We start from the raw sequence: 7,581 nt of genomic DNA on the forward strand, positions 1-7,581 counted from the left end.
TATAAAAAATGTCCACAGGGATCTGTAGAGAGCAGTTCACCCAGAAAATCTCATGGACTTGGAATTGCACACTTATTGACTAGAAGACCAAATGACATTCAGTGATTGTTCCCATGAATGCTGCGTGCTCCTGAGGCTGGGGGGACATGACAAGCTGCTGCAGGCAGTGGTGGTGCTGTCAGCAGTGGGAGCATGGTGGCAGGGAGCTCCCACAGGCAGCTGTAGCAGTGTCGGTGCTGTCGGGGGGTGGGCTGAGTGCTGACTCCCGGTCAGAGAGCACCCGTAGATGGTGGCCAGCGGCAATCGTGGACAACCCGAGAGGAGGGGGGTGGCGAGCAGCGACCACCCATAGGCACTGCCAGCAGTGTTGGCAGTGCATTTTCACAAGGGGTGCAGCACCACGCTGAGGGGGTATACATGCTCCCACATGCACCCCCTACATGTTGCCAATGATTGCTTCCATGCACAGTTATTAGGCAAATGTTGTTTTCCCCTAAAAGTACAGTGTATTATATATAGGTGTAACTACTTTGCTTTTGATCTGTGATTGGTGATTAAACTCTATCTTCTACAGGAGTGTCTCATAAACATTAACAATGACTGTAATGAGGCAAAACCAGAATCCTCAACCCAGCCAATTCCAATCAAGATGTCAGGGCAAGTTAGCCCAGAACAAGCACCGCCTGCAGCAAGCTCAGAGCAGTGCTATGGGCCCAGCTGGGCTCAGTGAGTTAACTGAAGCAGCTGAAACCCTGAAGGCACAGGTGGTAGGCCCCACCTGCTCCAGCCCTTGAATACTGGGCCCAACTCACAGTCTCCTTGTCTTGGCTAAGGTTAAAGTTCTTGCTTCTGACCCTTTGTGCTCTTCCTTGCAGGTTTTGACTCTTGGCTCTGACTATGGCTTCCAGTCCTAATAAGACCCTTGTCATTCCCTGATTCCAGGTCTCTGCTCTGGATTCTGTCTCAATTTTTGGCTTTTGGCTTCTGACCTCAGTTAACCTTCAGCTTATCCTGTCTCTAGCTTCAGCGTCTGATTTCAGACTGTGCTGACATCAGCTACAGCTTCTGGATTGATTTCTGACACTAGATCCTTCCAGACCCATGCTCCCTGGGAACCAGTCTGGACTATATGCACGCTTCAGGTGTCTAACCATTGGGCAAGACCACCCATGCCCTGGTGCATGCCCAGGGATCCTGGTTTTCTCTGATGGAAAAAAATCCCCAAATTTTGGATTTAAAAAATAACCCCAAATCTACATTTTTCTGTGATTAAAATGAAATTCCACTATATAATATTATATAGTGACATTTCATTTTTATCACGGAAAAATGTGGATTTGGGGTTGCTTTTTTAACCTGAAAATTGGGGACTTTTTCTCATCAGTGAAAACCAGGATCCCTGACAGTGACTTCCAACAATCAGAAAATGTAGTGATTACAAAGGCCTGGATGATCTAGACCAGCAGTGGGCAGCTCACAAAGCACAACTGCCACTAGTGGCACACAGCAGATCAGGGAAGGGTCAGGGAGCCCATGTGTAGATAAAGCAGAGAACAGAAAGCAGAGCAACAGTTTGGTCAGGGAAGGGAACAGGAAGCAGAATAACAGATCGGGTATGGGAAGGGAATTGGAATAGTACTCAGGGAAGGCATGAGGTTTAATTGGTGGCATGCCTACCAAAAAGAATACCCCTCACTGATCTAGACCATACCCCTGCTTATGAAAAATTGATCTACACTGCTTTGTCCAACTTAATTTCAAATGGTTAAAATGGCAGTGGCTTAACAACTTCCCTTGAAAAATTAAATGAAAGAAACTTTTCCATAACCCTACAAAGACTGTTCATGTGATAGATATACTATTTTTAAGAAGGATATGTACACTGCTTGATTCTTGCAAATGACAAAGGAGTTTACTTGCCCAATGCTACATTTGGAAAAAAACCCCCATGCTTTGAAGCACTTCTCTTTTATTTAATGTTTTATTGATTGCATCTTCCTGCTGGTTACTTTGGTAGAATCACAGACAGTGGTCACAAAAACATGTCTGTTAGATATCTACCCAAAGGAAGCAGTTCAGTTACTTACATGGCCTGTGGGCAGCTTTCACCTTACTTAAAGGAAGATAAGTTAAGGAATGGTTACTTTGTTTCTAATACTGGTTTTGTAAGACCTCAAGGAATCTTGCTTCCTTCTTGGGTGGTTAGGGAGATGCAGGCATTAGTGGTTATAATTACCTCGTTAAATTTCACAGGCAGGGGCATATTAAAATGCCAAGGTAGCAATGGACCTAATTCTACAGAAAAGTCTTTAGACCACAACTTTGGTCAGAGTCCAAATCCACTTAAAATGCTGTCACTGCAAAATGTTACAAGTTACAGTCAGACAGAGACAGATTTCTCAAGCAAGCGGTTTACCATAATAACTTGATAGCAGTCCCACATAAAAAATATTTCAGCAATGTAATATTAAGGAATGTTTTGAACTGTTATTTCTATGAGAAATTAAGCTTTCAAACTAGAACAACAGAAAAGTTAAGGTCTACTTCTGCTCCCACAGAAATCTATCTAGGAGCTTTTAACAACACTAGTTGACATAGTACTTGAACTTTAATGTGAGTTTTTCTATTGACTTCAGCAGAAAAAAGGAGAAGGAGCATGCCTCAGGTTTGTATTTAGTTGCAATTAAATATCAAAACATGCTTAGTCAGAAGTCCATTATAATCTGTAGAAAGTTTATTATTGCTTTAATGGGCTTTAATTAGGCCCCTGATTTGGAAAATGCCCAAACTGTTCAAAGGTACACTGTATTCAATGGATCAAACCATGAATAGTGCAGTAAATGGACAGTGCTACAGGGAGCTACAAGGATTGACAAATGATGAGCAGGGATCCTGGTTTTCTCTGATTAAAAAAAAAATCCCCATTTTTTTTCATTTAAAAAATAACCCACATTTTTCCATGATTGTAATGAAACACCGCTAATATATCTATATATCAGTATCTATATTGGTGGCATGTCATTGTAATAACGGAAAAATGGGGATTTTGGTTTACATTTTTTAATCCAAAAATTGGGGATTTTTTTTTTATTAGGGAAAACCAGGATCCCCGATGATGCAGCTCCAAAGAAAAGCAATAACTTGCTTCCTGTTTTTGGTATTTCCATACTGTAAGTGAAAACCTCCAAATTATATTTTGCTGGTGCTAATAGATTGTTAATAGATTGAATATTGTAGCTGTTTGTTTGTTTTCCTTTCATTACCCTACTAACTATTTTATAGGCAAACCTCACTGAAAAACTGCATAGCTGGGCTAATTGACACTAGCTGTATCTGGCCCAGAATAAATTCTTTACACTTGACAGCTTGCTTTTTTACTTGACAAAATTTATTCTAAATACATTGGCATCAGCAGCAGCATCTGATGTAAGGAATAGGAAAAATTACCCATAAATCCCAGTCCTGTCTTCAGTGATATATCTTCACTGAGAGTTATATTGTGTTTTTTTGTTTAAAGTAAACTCTGAGAAGGTTGTATTTTGGTAATGAAAGAAGAAACATTGTTCATTAAAAATGTATTGACTTTATTTAAAAGGACTTTATTTGAAAAAAAAATACAAACTGACCTGAATGTAGCATACTTGAAACTCTTGAGATTTCAAAAAGTTAATGTAATTTATAAATATATAGACATGGATTTTTTTTTTTTACATCTAAGCATGCAGGTATTTATCAGAATAAAATACTGAGATTCCCTCCTCCACCCCCTATTGCTATACCTGGCAAACTAAAAATAAAGTTTCTTAGTTTATTTCATTTTCTTAACTTCTGTTATACCAAAACACAGTGTGGTTGCTGCTTCAGCACACACCTGCACTAGAAGAAATACTGGTAACTACATTTGTCAAGGGTGAAACACAAGAAGTTCAGAATTTCCAAAAGTCTTCAACTTGGTCCTAATGCAGTTACAGTGAAGAGTGGTTGGTTATGGTTTTGTGGTGAATATAAAATAATATTTTGAATTGGTCAAAGGGAACATACTGTGTGTCCTTTTTCTCAAACTATTGTTAATTCATTTATTTAGATTATTTTACTTTTAGATTGTTTTTATTTTTAAAATTGTTTAGAATGAATGTCATTACAAAGTTCCCATTTACAGTAATGCTACAGCATGTAGAATACTTCATGAATGCTGAGTTTCAGTTGGTGTAAAGCTATATTAACGTTAATGGTCCTCCAAATATTTACTTCACTTGAGAATCTGGTGAGGACTTGTTTTCAAAGTTTTCATGGGGACTTTAATTACTCTGACATCTGCTGGGAAGGAAATACAGCAGTGCACAGGCAGTCCAGCAAATTCTTGGAGTGTGTTGGGATAACATCTTCTTCCAACTGGTGGAGAGGTTAAGTGAGGGGGGCGGGGTGACTCCTCTTAATTTTCAGATCACAAATAGGGAAACATTGATTGGGAATGTAAAAAAGGAAGATAATTTGGGTGACAGTGATCATGAAATGTTGGATTTCAAGATCCCAAGATGGAGGAAAGAAGGAGAACAGCATAATAAAGCCAATTGCCTTCAAAAATTGACTTCAGTTTGACTGAGTCAGAAAATCAGACTTTAATGAACTGATGGATTTTGCCCATTAGTTAGTTCCACTAAGGACTCTTCAATGAGTTGAAATCCATAAAAAGGAATCCACAAAAAGTGGAAATTATATTACTATAGTACTATGGAAGAGTAAAAGAGTACCTGCAGGCCTGCAAGGAGAAAATCAGGAAGTCCAAGGCATAATTTGAAATGCAACAAGCAAAGGACTTAAAAGGCAACAAAAAAGGATGGCAGAAGAGGAAGACAAAGGAATGTGTAAGTTCCTTACTGAATGAAGAATGTAATGCAGAGAAGGCTGAGTTATTCAATATCTTCTTTACTTAAGTCTTCATAAAGTCAGCTATCATTTGATGAATTCAGTTTGTAAAAAGATAGGAAAGACAATAGGAATCCTAGACTAGTGGAAAACAGGTTAAAGATTTCTCAGAGACAGACATTTTCAAGTTGTCAAATCTGGATGGGATATATTCTGGAGTATTCAAAAATTGGCTGTAGTAAATTGGCTGTGGCATTATCTTTTAGAGTTTTGGGAGATCAGATGAGAGCCCAGACTGGAAAAGGGGAAATGTAGTGCCCATTTTTAAGAAAGGGGAAAAAGGAGAATCTAGAGAATCACACACAGGCAATCTGACCTCAGTACAAGGAAAGATCATAGAACAGGATATTAAGGGATCTGTTTAAAAGGAGGAAAATAGGCAGTTAAGAAGATCCAGAATGGATTCATCAAGAGCAAGTCATGCCTAACTAACTTGATTTCCTACTGAGAAGCTGACAGATTCTATGGATGTGAGGATAGCAGCAGATATGACATACCTTGATTTTAGCAAGGCTTGTAATACCCACTGCATTCTCCTAGAAAGCTAAATGTTAACTAGATTAAAATACTGTAAGGTAGATACATACCTGTTGGGAATCATCATGCCAAAAAATTAGCTAACAATGGTCTAATGTCCAGTTGGGATGAGGTGTGAGTAGGGTTCCATAGGGTTCTATCCTGGATCTTGTATGAATATCTTAACTAATATTAATATTAGCTATTTGGACCAGCAATGATTAAAGTATGGCTCACAAGCTGGATCCAACCCATGGAACTGAGTCATCCAGCCTGTGGGGCTCCCCCAGAGCCCAAGGTTCTGGAAATTTGGCAGTGGAGACTGATGGCAGCATTAATTGTAATGACTCTGGTAGTCTTATTGCTAGGGGTCTACCCAAATAGAGGCAGCAGCCAGCTGATTTCAGGGGCATATCAGGGGGCTGGCCACCATTTTCATAGGTTTTCATGTGGTGTCTCCCCCACACACATCTCTGCTTGACAGAAGGCCTCCTGTTGCCCAACCTCTCACCACTGATTAGCTGAGAGACCTGTCATGCATTCCCACTCCTTGCCACTGATTAATGGAGAGGGGTGGAGCCTCATGACAGGCAGCCCTCTCAGCTAAGCAGCAACAAGGGGCAGGGAAGGCAGCCATTTTGCCTGCTTCTCTTTATGGCAGGAGCTTCCCTCTTCCCTCCACCAATGGGCTGTGCAGCCTGACAGACTGCTGACTCCCACTGGGCAGCCAGCATCTTATTTTCCATAAGTATTTTTTTCCTGTGACTTTCATGGACATCACCTGATATTGTGATTTCCAAAAAATCCACAAAGTCACAATTTAAGCAGGTCCCTACTTATGGTAATTAACTTTACCACTTCTCTTCTGGTCAGCCCATAGAACAGCTATGCTTGCGCACTGGAAAAGTTGAGCACAACTAATTTGGATGATGGGTTTTTGAGCAAGTTTAGGAAATTTGCAGATGACAGGACATTGGGTGGAGTTACCAAAACTCCAGAATACAATATTCTGGAGGGTAAGGCTAGGATCCAGACTGACCTAGATAAACTGAAGAAAAGGTCAATTAAATTAAATTTATAAGTGCAAATTCTTGCACTTGAGATGGAATAATTGCATGCACAAATGCAAATTGAGAAATGAACAGCTAGGCTGACAAACTGCAGAGACAAACCTCAAAGTTACAGTGGAGCAGAATATGAGTTAACACTGTGCTCTTGTTGCAAAAAATGCCAACAGGATGCTGTGTTGTATTAAGAGAAGTGTCACTTGCAAATCAAGGGAAAAGATTCTTCCACACTATTTGGCATTGGTGAGGCCTCTCCTCACCTGGAGATTGCATAACCTCACACAGAAATAATCTGGTGGAGTCCAAATGTAACAGAGGGTTTAAAACTGAACATGCAACTGCTTACAGAACAGGCTAACTTTAACCCTAACCTAACATTCCTTAAAGCTACCATGTGCTGCTTGTAAGGTGTAATGTCGCCCCCATTTTTATCTCCTCCAGCCTAAATAATCCCAGTTCTTTCAGCCTTCCCTCAAAACATATTTGTCCAAGGCCTCTAATCATTTTTGTCTTTACTGGACTTTTTCTAATTTTTCCATACCTTTCTTGAAGTGTTGGTCCCAAAACTGGATACAATACACACAGTCTCCAGATTTGCCTTTGGCTGCCATTGCCATCAAGCAGCAGCAATGGGGGGAGCTCTCTGTAAGCTCCCAGGCTCTTCACAGCCCTGTGCAGTTAGGGGTAGACCTCCCTATTGGTCCTGATGCCCCATACCTTGGGTGTGCTGCTCAGCAGCAATGGCAGTCAAAGGCAAGTCTGGGATGGGAGTGTATGGTATGTATGTGGGGTGTGTGGGGTTGGGTGGGTGGGGGTGTGTGTGCTGGAACTAGGAGGGATGTGTCTATGCTTGTCCCTCTTTGTGCCCCTGCAGCCTGGCAGCTTTCCACCCTACTTGCCCCCTCCCCTTCTTTGCCCTCTCACTCCCACTGGACCCCCTTGCAGCCCAGTAGTTCCACTGCCACCTCCCCCCTTTTCTCACACTTAAAAAACCCCCTGAACCCCAGCTAATATCTAAGGTTTGACAACATAATCATTTAAGCAATCTTCATTTAAGGAAGACCACAATGTT

Source organism: Gavialis gangeticus, unplaced genomic scaffold (genome assembly GCF_001723915.1).
Source record: "Gavialis gangeticus isolate Ggan-Ray unplaced genomic scaffold, GavGan_comp1, whole genome shotgun sequence".
NCBI lineage: Eukaryota > Metazoa > Chordata > Crocodylia > Gavialidae > Gavialis > Gavialis gangeticus.